The sequence below is a fragment of the Dermacentor andersoni genome, chromosome 5, assembly GCF_023375885.2.
Source record: "Dermacentor andersoni chromosome 5, qqDerAnde1_hic_scaffold, whole genome shotgun sequence".
In the NCBI taxonomy this organism is placed as follows: domain Eukaryota; kingdom Metazoa; phylum Arthropoda; class Arachnida; order Ixodida; family Ixodidae; genus Dermacentor; species Dermacentor andersoni.
The window spans coordinates 65011101-65026362 of NC_092818.1; the positions used below are offsets into that span (position 1 = coordinate 65011101).

At 46.0% G+C, this 15262-nt stretch overlaps 1 protein-coding gene across 2 annotated transcripts in view; it reads left to right on the forward strand.

The window, feature by feature from the left end:
• LOC126531958 (uncharacterized) overlaps positions 1-15262 on the forward strand; it is a 206992-nt gene that overhangs the window by 18945 nt on the left and 172785 nt on the right. Inside the window, exon 1 of one of the 2 annotated variants that reach the window (XM_072288187.1) lies at positions 2280-2299. The exons of the other annotated variant lie outside the window; for it this stretch is intronic. The gene's annotated coding sequence lies outside the window, so the exon portion shown is untranslated. Of the gene's footprint in view, positions 1-2279; positions 2300-15262 lie in introns of those variants that run through there. 2 annotated transcript variants of the gene reach the window in all.

Consider the following 15262-nt stretch of genomic DNA (forward strand, 5'->3'; position numbering starts at 1 on the left):
GATGCGTATCAGCTTAATGCACATTTCTGGCGACAGCGTGTACCGGCATTTCAACGCCATGCGGATACGCCGCACTACTTATGTGTGGTCTTCTACCTATGAGCCTATGAGGTGAGATAATGTAGTTAGACCCGTACGTGCTGGTGGACTTGGTGTGGTGCATCTGTTTCACACCCAATGCTACGATCATTCATACAAGTTAACTTAGTCAATGCTTTACCCAACCTGGTAGTTTGATCCAAATATTCTGAACGACGTTGTTTTTGGGGTTTCATGTATGAAGTATGTTTCCCTGTGCAGTTTCTCTTGGTTCGCTTTTCTAGTGAATATCTCCGTGTAGTAGGAGGACGGCATCTGAAGTGCGCGGGCGTCAGAATCGTTGTTGTATCGGTGTGCGGGGCCGAAAAGCGCGAGTGTGCGTGTGGTTGCTGCGTGGGTCCCCCCGCGAGATTGGCTCGAGCATCGAGGCCGACAAACTGAGTAGAGCGGGACGGCAGGAGAAGCCCTCGCCGGGCGCTGCGGATCGAGTGGTGGGCCACGTCCCGACGTCCCCAGTCCTGCCCCTGCTGAACCGGGTTTCGCCCCGGCTCCTGACGCTTCCGAGACAGGCTGTGTTGAGGCGTTCATCGCCGTGCTGTCCTGTCGGGGGTGGGCTGCGCGATAGGCCGCCCTGCGGCGTTCATCGCCGTGTCTCACCCGCCGAGGCCAGGCTGCGCCCCGCTCCTCACTGTCGTAGCGACTTGCGGCGGAGCTACGCCCCAGCCAGCACTGCCCCACCGTTGCGGCTCGACTCTACTACCATTGGAACTGAGGGGTGCAGAACCTGAACAGAGATTGGCGACTATAGAGCGGCAAACGTGTTAAATTTACTATCTGTATTTATCCTTGTTTGTCTGTGCCTAGTCTCATGACTGCGGTCCATATTTAAATTCGTTCGTCTCTCTCTTGGGTGATTCCTTGGTACGTCTGGCTGACCTGCGCCCACACATTTGCCCACACTCTGCAAGTATCCAGAAAACAACTGTATAAATACTTGATATCAGTGATTTTTCCGACCTCCCCTTTACCGTTCTACATTTTCTAGTCAGCCAGGGCATGACGTCTTCAGCGCGTCCCCAAGATGCCTTTATCTCCATCCTCAAAAACATTTTTCTTTCAATTACACAGTGAAACGCTACCTATGGAAACTTGCTTGCACAAAAAAGGGACATTTTTGTATCAACTGTGAATTGTCGCCTTTGCGATGTACCCAAAACTATAGAGCATCGCTTCTTAAGTAGTAAAGATGCAATATTATTTTCGGATGTGCTGTATTATGGAAAGGTGACTGGCGACGCCAACTAACCAGTACGTTAGACAACTGACCTAGTGTATTAAACATGAAACACGATAAATTCAATGGAGGGTGTTATACATTGCTCACGGAGTCAGACTTTACCCGCTAAAGTTCTATCATTCGGGTTCACCGTATAATATTCCTAAGTTTGTATAGAAGCCACTTATTGGTTCATTAGGCTTTATCTGTGCTTATAATAGACAACGCTTCATAATTTGCAATATAATGATGGATGCTTGCTAATGTTAGGAATGTACTCAGATGTGTACATCGCTTCTACATTAAAGCTAGAAAATGGTTGTTCATGTTCAAAAACTTTTGGAAATGTATTCGAGTTTCGATTGGATTCGCTTTTGGCACTATGCGATTCGTATTAGATTCAGTCTCGAAAATAACTGTTCGCACACTCCTAGCGCATTGAATCGGTCTACGAACGCGCACGCACGTAGGCTGTACAGACTTCGTTTCAGCCAGTATACCCAGGCTGCGAAGAGAAAAAAAAAGTTTTTTTCGTAGGAGCATTGGTCTCCGAACTTTTGCACGCGACTGTACATCTCATAGAACTCGCTTATACTCGCGTAGATTCTAGAACAATGTGATATCGGGAGGAGGGGAGCGACAACACTTTTAGAGGTTGCGATACGGCGAGCGCGTCTTACGTCGGGGTGATAACATCATATTACCTATAATTCCCCGATAACGCTCACCGGCAAACAAATTACGCTCGCATAGCAATATGAAGGATATTGACATTTGCAGTTCGAACATTGGAGTTCAGATTTCCGCGTTCGCCACCTGATTGGTCTGACGGGCACCAGTCGACGCACTTTGCCTTGCCTAGGCATGACATACGCCTCGCGTCTGTAACTCTGGCACCGAAAGCAGCAACGTGACATGGGTTCGGTAACGTCCATATAAGCCACAACAAACAGCGGTTGCTACAAAGTTTTCTACTCTTCAGATGTGAGTATACCACCACGTAGTTTGTGCTGATCTCTGAGTATGGTTTTAAAACTAGGACACTCCGTTTATAATCCCGGCCGCGACGGCTGCATTCTGATGTGGACGGAATAAAAAAAAAAAACGATCGTGTACCGTGCATTGGGTGCACGTTAAAGAACCCCAGATTGTCAAAATTAATTAGGAATCCCCCACTAAGGTATGCCTCATCACGTAAAATCCAAAAGTTACTTTTTTAATACTTTTATTTATCACACTGCTTGTCCCTTCGGCGCTCTCATAAGCGCAGTTGAAAGGCTGCTAAACGCTTCCGTCATCAAACGAGCATTTGTTCTTGTGCGTGCGTGCGTGCGTGCGTGTGTGTGTGTGTGTGTGTGTGTGTGTGTGTGTGTGTGTGTGTGTGCGTGTGCGTGTGCGTGCGTGTGTGTGTGTGTGTGTGTGTGTGTGTGTGTGTGTGTGTGTGTGTGTGTGTGTGTGTGTGTGTGTGTGTGTGTGTGTGTGTGTGTGTGTGTGTGTGTGTGTTCATGCTCTGTCAAAACGGTATATAGAAGTGTGAAATTCTAGAAGAGAAAACGGAAGAGTAAAATGATAATGAATACAACAGCGCTCCGTAGCTGAGAAAAAAAAAAGAATAATGTGATTCACTGTGAGCTGCTCTAAGGTTTTATGAGCATTTAAAGGTTAGCCTAACTTATGCATTGACAAGCTATATACTCTGACCAGTCTGTCATGAGTGAGAGAGAGAGAGCAAGAAATTGTGGGCTTGTATGCACGAAATATGAAACTATACGCTGGCGTCACAGCGAAAATTGGTGGCACAGTACGTCAACAATTATTTAAAACGAAATAACGCTATGGATGAGGCCCTGTGTACTTTAAAAGAGGCGAAACCCAGAGAGGCTCTCGCCAGGCAACTGCAGAAGTTTCGATAAAATAGGAGGACTTCTGTTAGGTCCAGTTAGGTTACGTTACAGCTTCGTCATAACAGGAAGCTTTAGCTTGGGTGCTCCTATCTAAATACATGTCAAAGGAGAATTCGTTTCTCTCGGCAACCACTGCACCAAAATTGACTAGGTTTGTTGCATTTAAAAGAAAAACTGAAAATCTAGTGACTGTTTGTCTCAAATTCTTTATTTAGGTTGTCAACTTGTTACTAAATATTGTCGAAAATTGAAAATTTTCAGAAAACGAGACTATCAACTTTACAACTCCGTAACTCAGCAATGAAACATGACATCACAGTTCTGTGAATTCCTTCGAATAGTAAATCTAAAGAGGACACAATATATGTGTTACACATGGATGTAAAAAAAATTACTCATGTGAAAATATATCTTTCGCAGAACCCTTGTACACACCGTAACAAATTCAAGTAAGATATAAAATGACACATGGAATTTGTCTTCTTTTATTGATCTAATGATTGCCGTTTACAGGACCATGATATCTGTTCTTAATGCAGATCGTTTACTTTTAAAAAATTTTTTGCTTCTATTTTTGTCGAGCTTTCGGATTTTTGAAATCGTTTTTAACGAAATTCATACCCTACATCGATATTCCGCTTCCAGCAGTCACAATAATTTAACTTTATCTCTCAAATACAACAAATTTCATTAAAATCGGTCCAAGGGTTATCTCAGGGAAAGGCTTTTGCGTTTTGCATGTATTTAAATAGGCCGCGTTGGAGTGGGGCCCAAGCTAGAGCCCGAGCTAAAGCTTCCTCTTAAGAGGAAGCTCTAGCTCGGGCCCAACTCGGAAGTGGCCTATTCAAATACATGTAAAACGCAATAACGCACTTCTAAAATATGGCATTCTTTCGTGATTCCCTTTCATCATCATCATCATCATGATCATCATCATCATCAGCCTGGTTACGCCCACTGCAGGGCAAAGGCCTCTCCCATACTTCTCCAACTACCCCGGTCACGTACTAATTGTGGCCATGTCGTCCCTGCAAACTTCTTAATCTCGTCCGCCCACCTAACTTTCTGCCGCCCTCTGCTACGCTTCCCTTCCATTGGAATCCATTCCGTAACTCTTAATGACCATCGGTTTCTTCCCTCCTCATTACGTGTCCTGCCCATGCCCATTTCTTTCTCTTGATTTCAACTAAGATATCATTAACTCGCGTTTGTTCCCTCACCCAATCCGCTCTTTTCTTATCCCTTAACGTTACACCTATCATTCTTCTTTCCATAGCTCGTTGCGTTGTCCTCAATTTAAGTAGAACCTTTTTCGTAAGCCTCCAGGTTTCTGCCCCGTACGTGAGTACTGGTAAGACACAGCTGTTATAAACTTTTCTCTTGAGGAATAATGGAAACCTGCTGTTCATGATCTGAGAATGCCTGCCAAACGCACCCCAGCCCATTCTTATTCTTCTGATTATTTCAGTCTCATGATCCGGATCCGCCGTCACTACCTGCGCTAAGTAGATGTATTCCCTTACCACTTCCAGTGCCTCGCTACCTATCGTAAACTGCTGTTCTCTTCCGAGACTGTTAAACATTAATTTAGTTTTCTGCAGATTAATTTTTAGACCCACCTTTCTGCTTTGCCTCTCCAGGTCAGTGAGCATGCATTGCAATTGGTCTCCTGAATTACTAAGCAAGACAATATCATCAGCGAATCGCAAGTTTCTAAGGTATTCTCCATCAACTTTTATCCCCAATTCTTCCCACTCCAGGTCTCTGAATACCTCCTGTAAACACGCTGTGAATAGCATTGGAGAGATCGTATCTCCCTGCCTGACGCCTTTCTTTATAGGGATTTTGTTGCTTTCTTTATGGAGGACTACAGTGGCTGTGGAGCCGCTATAGATATCTTTCAGTATTTTTACATACGGCTCGTCTACACCCTGATTGCGTAATGCCTGCATGACTGCTGAGGTTAAGACTGAATCAAACGCTTTCTCGTAATGAATGAAAGCTATATATAAGGGCTGGTTTATATTCCGCACATTTCTCCATCACCTGATTGATAGTGTGAATATGGTCTATTGTTGAGAAGCTTTTACGGAATCCTGCCTGGTCCTTTGGTTGACAGAAGTGTAAGATGTCTAAGAAGTGTAAGGCTTCCCTTTAATCCATCAAAATTCAATGCTCTAAGTCGCCGCTTTCATTGAACACGGTGTTCACTATAGCCTCGCAGTTATGTTAAGTTGCACTTAGTTTTAAACTGTTCTTAAGCGTGAAAGCGAGACCTACGCTGAAGTAAGCCTTCATTCATCAAAACAAGTGTTCACCACAGGCTCCACGCACAGTGAAAAGCGATGTTCTGTTCCAAGCAGTTACTAGGAGGAACATTTGAAGTCAAGCATGGATTTCCGAGTGCGAAGCACAACGTGCGTGCACTCAGGTTTCAGTAAACAGAAATGTGTACGTGCTAACGTCTGTGCTTACTGTTCATGAATGGAGTTTGAGGGGCATGTATTTAAACACTCGGCAACAGGTGCCTTTTCTATCCTTGCATCAACGCACGCGGACGCCGGAGTTGCTAACGTTTTCCTAATCAACCTACTGTCTTGCTTATCGCAAAGTCCATTGTCTGCATGGTTCATCAAATTTATGTCCGATGCCATTTGCTGCCTCGGGACAAAAACAGGACGGTTTACATCATTCACTCTTTATTTAGAGGTAGCCCATGAAGAGCTGATGCCGTAGGATGATAATATGCATTACTAAATGAACGTGGCTTCTGTTATTATCTTGCAGCAGTAATAAGCATCCGAGATTTTCTGAATCGCTTTTGTGTATCACGGCGATTATTTCAATCACCGCCAGTGTTACTCTGAGAATCACGCATACATGGATGAATCAGCGTTTTTACATTGCAGCTTAGAGCTTATAGAAATGTAAATACATGTGTGTGCGTGTGTGTGTGTGTCGACGTGTTGCATTGTCATTTCATCTTATTGTTTGATGTGTAATTGCGTGTGTGTATCATATGCCATCAAGTGCACCGCCATTTCAGTAGCTGAACCAACACCACCAGCGCCCCACGCCATGTTACTATAGTTTGAATATTTTCACGTGGTTGCGACGTCACTCAGACACACAGAGACGGAATCAACTGTAAACAGTTCGTTGTATTGGGTGAACTCGTGCCATCATATTTAATCGCAAGCTGGATGAATGTTTTTTTTTTTTTTTTATCGTGGAAAAATTAGACAAAGCGTTCTTCGTGCCGGAAATGCCCAAAAAACTGAATTTTTTTAAGAAACGCTTAGTTGAAATTACATTGGAGGGAATTGTTGCTCATCATATACATGTATGAAATGTCGTGCCGTTCCCCTTCCCCCAGTTATGGGTATATATTAAAACAATGCAGAAGAACGTTTTAATAGGAGAAACCCTGCAAAATAAAGTCACGACCATTAAAAAGCGTGGATCTTTGGCGTAATGAATAGAGTGTATTTCTCACAGCTTCATTTATTCAAATTTCCTAAACCTTTGATAACGCCATCTATTATTAGCTATATTGTTACGGCGCAACCAAGAGTGACGCCAGTCAGAAGACGACAATTCGACGTATCTAGGAATGTTAGCCAGCGAAATGCGAAGGTTGTGGGTTCGGTCCCTACCTGCGGCAAGTTGCTTTTTCATCCATTTTCATTTCCATTAATTTATCGTTTCTTTATTTCATTTATTAAGCACAAGTAATTTCCCCTATGTTGTCCTTGGTGTCAGTGTGTGTTGGCTTCTTATTATATGACTAATAAAAAAAATCGGGCCCCTCGGTTGATCCCCTTCCTTCTCGTTTATTACATAACGAGGGTCTCAAATCCGGCACCATTGATACCTTCAGGTAGCATGTGTGGGTTTATTGACCAGTCGCCTTCACCCAAGAAGACCACGTTCTCGTGACGCCTGCGGCAGAAAGGACATTCCACGTCCGCCGCCAAGGTCTGTGAGTGGTGGCGCTGGCTAACACTCCCAGGGTTCTACTAGGAAACGGAAATACCCAAGAAAGTGGATGGGGAAACGGCGCCGCGGTAGCTCAATTGGTAGAGCATCGCACGCGAAATGCGAAGGTTGTGGGTTCGGTCCCCACCTGCGGCAAGTTGTTTTTTCATCCGCTTTCGTTTCCATTACTTTATCGTTTCTTTATTTCATTTACTAAGCACAAGTAATTTCAGCTATGTATTCCCTATGTCCTTCGTGTCAGTGTTTGTTGGCTTCTTAAGATATGACTAATTTAAAAAAATCGGGCCCCTCGGTTAACCCTCTTCCTTCTCATGTTTTAGAAGTGCAGCACAGTTGGTGCAGCATGTGTCATTGACAATGATAATTTATTAAATACAATTACAAGGATTCGCTTCGGGGTGCTGTCATGCCAGTTCGCAGATAAAACAAATGGTGGTGCATCCATCCTTCAGAGGTGATTTGTGACATTGATGCTATCAGCAGTGTATAATTATGGTTCGGGGGTAATTGTTCATATGTCTTATATAACGATTGCTGTGAAAGCCGGCAGGTATTCTGTGACACATAGTGACCCAAGTTGGCATAAAATATTGTTATTGAAGAGCGGCACATACCAAGTTGCCAATACCCTGTGGCTTAAGTTGGCGTCAAAGCTTGGTTCACTGATGAGCAGCACATACACAGTGCTCCAAATTTGCGTGAAAGTGCAACACACACCCAGTGGCACACAACCAGGGACCGAAGTTGGTCCGACGGTCGGTTTTGAACTCGGTTCCTCCAGCACACCAGCCCAGTGCTCTAGCCATTCGATCAATGACAACCGAGCAAACCAAGTTAGCAGAAAGACGGTTCGAGATACCGACACAAATCTTGCGGAAACTGCGTGATGTGTGCTAACAATGATGATAAAGTAACCGTAGGGTTAATACGACGGTAGTGACAGGGCAAGTACTACCTTACGGCATCTTTTAATGTGATTGGCGTTCTTAGGATACTTCGCGCACGGTCGGTCAATCAATCAATCAATCAACCAACCAATTGGCTCTGATCGGTTTTCCTCAAAGTTGTGTCACTGCATAGTCCGTGGTCTAATGGGTAGAAGATCGGGCTACTGCGCTGACGAAAACGGGTTGCGACTTTACAATTGCTAGAAGGTACAGCGGGGCGCGGCGTTTCTCGCGGCGCTCGACGCTTCTGCGCAGGCGCGAGTAAGAGCGGGTGCGAGAGGGAAAATCTGGGGGCCTTTTCTCCTTGAATATGTGACTCTGCCTAGGCACTACGGAGGAGGTTTCTTAACGCGTGTTGTATGCGTTTGTCCCCTATTCATGCCGGAATTGCGGAGTGTGGTCGAGTCTGTTTACGCTCCACCGCTGGCTGCCCGCGCGGTGAGGCAGTGGGCACGGACGCCCCATTTGGTGATCCCTGAGTTTGAAGGGGCCAGGTTCTGACTGGTGTTGTATAAGTCGCGTGTCGCTTTTTTTGTCGCGACAACAGATTGCATTCTTTACAAGCAGTGCTCCAGGAGGGCACATGTAACCGGCAAACGGAGGCCTCAGGGGAGCACCTGAGGTTATAATAAAGCAGGCGGCGCAGGATCTCCACGGCACCTAAGGGGTAACGGGGGGATCAAAGCTGGAAGTAGGGCGGCCCGTGGGTTGGGGCCGCTGAGGACGATGCGTGCCAGTGGTCGTACGCACAAAAAATTGGCTCTCTGCTATCGCGGACAGTCGCTCTTATACACCCCTGGCACGCGCAGGCCTCGGCGAGCCCCTACCCACGGACCGGTCCTGGTTCTAGCTTTAGTGTCCCCGCTGCCGCTTTGGTGTCCGGGAGGCGCCGTCAATTGCGCGAAATAATGACACATTATTACAATTAGTAAAAAACTCAATTGAATAAATATAATTACGTCCAGCCACCAATTTGTGACGCTAAGTTCAGTACTATCGGGCCCCGCTACTTCTGCAACACCAGCCAGAGCTTTGCCTCTGAAGGTACGTCGGACAGAATTTCTCGCGCCTGCGGCCTGGTTACAAGTCAGTCATCGTCACCGGCGGCATTTCAGCCACTTGCGTTCAACCGCGGTTGCTAATGTTGCTAATTGCCTTCTAGATTTTCAATAAGGGTCCTGAATATTTGGCTGCACGTGTTCAAAGAAAGATTTTGCGCTTACCGCTGCACTGTTCTTGCTCAAATTTTGCAGAAATATAGCCCTATGGCGTCGACTTCGTCTAGTACAACACTTGGCACGATTAGTCGCCTGTTTTTAAAGACAAAAATTAGAAACTGTATTCGTCTAAGGGGAAAATGGTGTCTGATAAGCCGGCCTCGGAAGAGACTTGTGTCGGCACCTGTCGTCATCTGCAGAAAGCAGCGTTTCAGGGAGGGCTGCCGCGTGTTGCCCACTCCTGGAACAGGCGACTTTATTTATTAGGCGATTAGGCGATTTCAGAATTTGGATGTGCGCTCTTTTCTGGTGCGCCAGCTTATAAATTACGCCCCCTTGTTCTGACTGAGCGGGAAGCCCTGCGATTGTGCTGCGGATTACCGAAATTTGTGGCTAAGAACGTATTACATCAAGGAGTCAGGCTGCCCTTAATATTGTGCAGATTTCGGTTGCTGGTTGCTGATGGTGCAAACATTCTTAAATATATGCGAATCCCCTATTAGAAGATTGGAAAACATATTCATTTCCCAGCCTGCATCATTTTTGGAGTACACTGACCCCGGTTTCATACACCACAGGTGTTCTATGTACAAACATTGATTAACCCCTTAAATGTACGTATTTGGGAGGTGCCACCTATTTGTGATGTGCGAGAGAGTCTACGAATAATCTATGATGACATCTACCCTAATAATGCAAAATTTCTCTCTCAAGATATATTAAATGGACTATTGCAAGATCATTTATTGAGTTTAGGTATAAATACAGTCATCGCAATAGAAGCCTCACAGTGTGGAGAAACATCTGGAATTGGCATTTTCACTCCTGCTCTAGACTGGTCAATCTCAATTAGGATTTCGGACTACTTATCTGTATTTCAGGCTGAATTTCTAGCTTTAGTATTAGACTTACGTAAGCGAAATTCATCGATATCGACGGTTGTGATAATAACAAATTCTTTAGCTTTGCGTACATCGCTCACAACAAATAGCGGTGCTAGCCTTTTACGTGCGCCTAATTTTCTAGTGCCTGACCACATAAATTTAATTAGATTACTTTGGGCGCCTGGTCATAGGGGATTACGGATGAACGAGATGGCTGCCAGTCTCGCGAGAGCGGCCCTCAGTGGCCCTGCACTATCATTACTTCGGGCATCAGCTTACCTAACTTATACTAGATATAGGAGATATGCAATTGCTCTAGACTTTTTGAATCCAGTGATAGCAAATGTTTCAGAATATCGATGCCTCCTATTCCCTTGGCACAAATTAAAAATTCCTTTCACACCAGAAAAACTGAAGTAATTTTTACCCGATTACGCTGTCGAACACAGTTATTAACCTTTTATCGTCACAGGGCTGGTCAGGCACCCTCCCCTCTTTGCCCATTCTGTGCAGTACATGAAACCATCGATCATTCTTTCTTATTCTGCCACCGTTTTTCTGCTTTAAGGAAAAACATCTTAGAACCATCGCTCACGCAAATTGGTTTAAATTTCTCCATTTTAAATATTCTTTCTCTAGGAGCCTCCTCTCCTGGCAACTACCATAGGGATGTCCGCTCCGCAATGGAGGAATTCATAGTTGTTTCGAGACGTTTTCCTTAAATTCTTCAAACGTTATTTTTATCCGTTTCCACGTGAAACTAACCAATTTTTGTACCACCAAAATCTTCCTAATACCATCCAAATATTCGTCAATCCCCCACAATGGGTCCAGCGCCATCGAAGAAGGAAATCCAATCCAAACCAATCTGCGGTAAAGCTAGGGAAACGATGGAACCTGTTTTATTAGAATGTGCGGATATCTGCCCCGCGGTCGATTTAAGCCCTTGTTCAGCGATAGTCGAGACGGTCATTTGAGTGATCGCCCGACGTTTGTGCGCAGGCGCGAGTACGAGCGGGTGCGAGAGAGAAAATCTGGGGGCTTTTGCTACTTGAACGTCTGTCTAGGCACTACGTAGGAGATGTTTCTGTGCTTCTGTTGTATGCGTTTGTCCCCTATGTGTGCCTGCATTGCGGAGGGTGGACGAGTTTGTTTACGCTCCACCGCTGGCTGCCCGCGCGGTGAGGCAGTGGGCACGGACGCCCCATTTGATGATCGCTGGGTCTGAAGGTACGTCGGACGGACTTTCTCGCGCCTGCGGCGCTGGTGCTGAGTCGGTCATGCCGGATGAAAACTTTCTTGCCCCTTACGGCGCTCTACATTAAAAAAATCATCGATTTTTCTGGGGGGGGGAGGGGGGGCAGTAGGGGCCGTAGTAGAGGATCGGCCTGCTCTCCTGGTGCAGTATCTTCGCTCTTGGCAGGCCTTTCGTATGCTGCTGTCCGCGGCTTTTCAGTGAGCATTTTTGAGAGGTCCCCTTTGAGTGAAATAAACACACAGCGCCTTAGCAACCGCCGTTGAACTCCACTGCCTGATGTCACGCCGTGAGGATTATTGGTTTTGCGTTTCGCCCCCGTTAGGTTAGTTTAGCTTAGGTTTACGTTAGATTTAGGCTAGCTTAGGCTAGGTTAGCGTAAGAAGCGTTAGAATGGCGCGGCGCATTCTCACAGCGGTTACGCCGTGCGGATTGTTGTCTTTGCGTCTCGGTCACGTTAGGTTAGGTTAACGTTAGCTTAGGTTAGGTTAGGTTAACGTCAGATTAGGTTAGGTTAGCGTAAGAGGCGCTAGAATGGCGGTTGCAGGGGCGTCAAGTGTTACCGGCGGCCTGTCAGTCACTTGCGTTAAACTGCGGTTGCTAAGGCGCTCAGACTTCTAGATTTTCAATATATGCGACCCGGCCTCAACTACGGTCCCTACTGCTCCCACAGAAACATCTCTGATGTTATTTTCAAGGTACACCGCCGAAAGGTGCGGGAAAGCTATGAACCGGCACGACTGACTTAACACGAGCGCCGCAGGTGCGAGACAGTTAGTACGGCACAGCGGTCGCCAACTGGGACGTCAGTGCCCGCTGCGTCACCTATTTCATCCCACCGGCAGCCAGCGTCCGAGTGTAAACATGTCCACACTGGAAGATTGGTGGAAGAAGGGAAACGGAGAACAACGGAGGCGTGCAAAACCAAATTTCATAATAGGGTTCTACAAAGTTTGGTTATGGGAATTCACTGTGGGGTGTTTTTTTTGCTTTTCTTTTTTAACATAGGGGGACATTAGGCAATATAGTAAGAGCTTGTTAAGGCGACCCACCGCTGCGTTACAAAAGGGACGCTCATAGCATCCATCCACCCATCCATCCGCTGCTGCTCAGTGGCGCCGCCTGCTCGCGGGATGGAGCCTATAATGGTCACACAAGTTAATATCGTGGAAAGTATCTACACAGATTCCACAGCTACCTTAATTCTCCACAAGAAACGTAGGAAAATACCTATGAAGAAAGGGGTCACGCAAGGAGACGCAATCTCGCCAATGCTACTCACTGCGTGCTTGGACGTTTTCCAGCTACTAAACTGGTAGGGCTTAGGAGTAAGGAACAACGCCGAATATCTCAGCAACCTTGGATTTGCAGATGACATTGTCCTCTTCAGCACCACTAGGAACGAGCTACAAAAATGATTGAGGGCCTTAACAGAGAGAGTATAAAAGTGGGGTTGAAGATTAATATGCGGAAGACAAAGCTAATCATCAATAGCCGGGCAAGGGAGCAAGAGTTCAGGATCGCCAGGCAGCCTCTAGAGTCTGTGAAGGAGTATCCTTACCTTGGTCAATTACTCGCAGAGGACCCTGATCATGAGAAGGAAATTTACACAGGAATAAAAATGGCTTGGAGCTCACATGGCAGACATTGTCAGATCCTGACTGGAAGCTTAACATTATAATTGAAAAGAAAGGTGTAGAATCAATGCATTCTACCAGGGCCAACATATGGAACAGAAACTCGTAGGTTGACAAAGAAGCTCGAGAACAAGTTAAGGACCATGCAAAGAGCGACGGAACGAAGAATCTTGGGCGTGTCGTAAAGAGACAGGAAGAGAGCGATGCGATATGGATCAGGGAGCAAACGGGAATAGTTGATATCCTAAATGACATTAAGATTTTAAAAAATGGAGCTAGACAGGCCATGTGATGCGTAGGTTAGATAACCGGTGGACCATTAGGGTTACAGAATGCGTGCCCAGAGAAGGGAAGCGCAGACGAGGACGGCAAAAGACTAGGTGAGGTGATGAAATTAAGAAATTCGCAGGCGCTAGCTGGAATCGATTGGCGCAGGACAGATGTAATTGGAGATCGCAGGAAGAGGCCTTCGTCCTGCAGTGGACGAAGTTGAGCTAGGTAAACGGACTCCTTCACAGACTCTAGAGGCTGACTTGCGATCTTGAAGTCTTGTTCCCTTACCCGGTTATTTAGCATTATCTTTGTCTTCTACATATTAATCTTCAATCCCACTCTTACACTCTCCCTGTTAAGGTCCTCAATCATTCGTTGTAACTCGTCCGCAGCGTTGCTGAATAGAACAATGTAATCGGCAAACCGAAGATTGCTGAGGTATTCACCGTGATAGCTTACTCCTAGACCTTCCCAGTTTGATAGCTTGAATACTTCTAAGCACGCAGTGAATAGCATTGGAGAGATTAGAGACTTTTAGCTTGTACGCTATTCCGGTAAACGGGAGCGATTCGGGCGGATTACCGGATGGTCGGGGCGTAAACGTGAGTGGTGAAGCCGCCTGGTGTCGTAGAGCTCAACTAGACAAACGCATAGCTAAAACTGCAGTAACTCACCATATCCTGCTTCGCCACTCGTGCAAATTTTTGGCAGCGGCGTAATTGTGAACACGATTACGCCACTGTCGAAAATTTACGCCAGCAGCTAAGCAGAATATAGTAATTAGCTCTGTGTTTGTGTGGTTGAGCTTTGCGCCACCAGCTGGCGCCACCAATCTGGCCGCTCACGTTGACGCCCCCGCTAAACCGGAAAACCGCCCGCGCTTGCCCGAATACCGGACACGCTAAAAGTCTCTATTGTTTCTCCTTGTCTGACCCCTTTCTTTATAGGTATCTTCATACTTTTCTTGTGTAGAATTAAGGTGGCTGTGGAATCTCTGTAGATATTTTCCATGGTATTTACGTAAGCGGTCTATACTCCTTGATTACGCAATTCCTCTATGACTGCTGCGTATGTACAAGGTCGTGAATATTTCGCTGTTGTAGTCGTTAATTTGACGTCCTTTCTCAAGCGTCGGTGGTCATAAATGGGCCTCTATGTTTTCGATTGCCTTCAAACCGCAATTTAGAACGGCCGACACGTTTCAAACGAGCGCTGCAAAAGCATGCCTCCACAGCAGTGGCCGCCTCGGTGTTTCGCGGAACTGACACGATGGCGCTGACGGCTGAGCCGATCGCTGCGCCGCCTGACCATTAAAGGGAGTCCATAGCCTGGGACGAATGATAAACCGCGGTAAACTACGACATTCTCCTGCATAAATAATTCTCAAAGCTGCTTAACAAGTCATATATGACACCAGAACAACTTTGAAATAACTAGAAACGAACGATACTGGTCACTCTTATACTCAATGAGGTTTAAATGAAACTTTATTTGCACACCATTGCTTATACCAGAGTCCTTCAAAGGACTCTGCTTATACTTATGGAGGAAGGAAAGTATATGCTTATACTACTCCTTTTTAAGATGGCGCCATTCCGATGTCACTACTCTGCTACACCAACGTTCTTAGACATACTTCAGTTGCAGAGCTCCCTATGCGAGCCCATTGGCCGACGTGGCCACAGCGGTTGTCACTGGAACTACCGGCGCTGCAGTCGCGTCTTTCGTCATGCGCTGCGCGTCGTCTGCTCCTGCTGCGATACGTCGTTTGTACCAATTGGCCTGTACCGCTTCCCCGTCGGTAAATGTAGTTTAGATACGCACTCTTAAT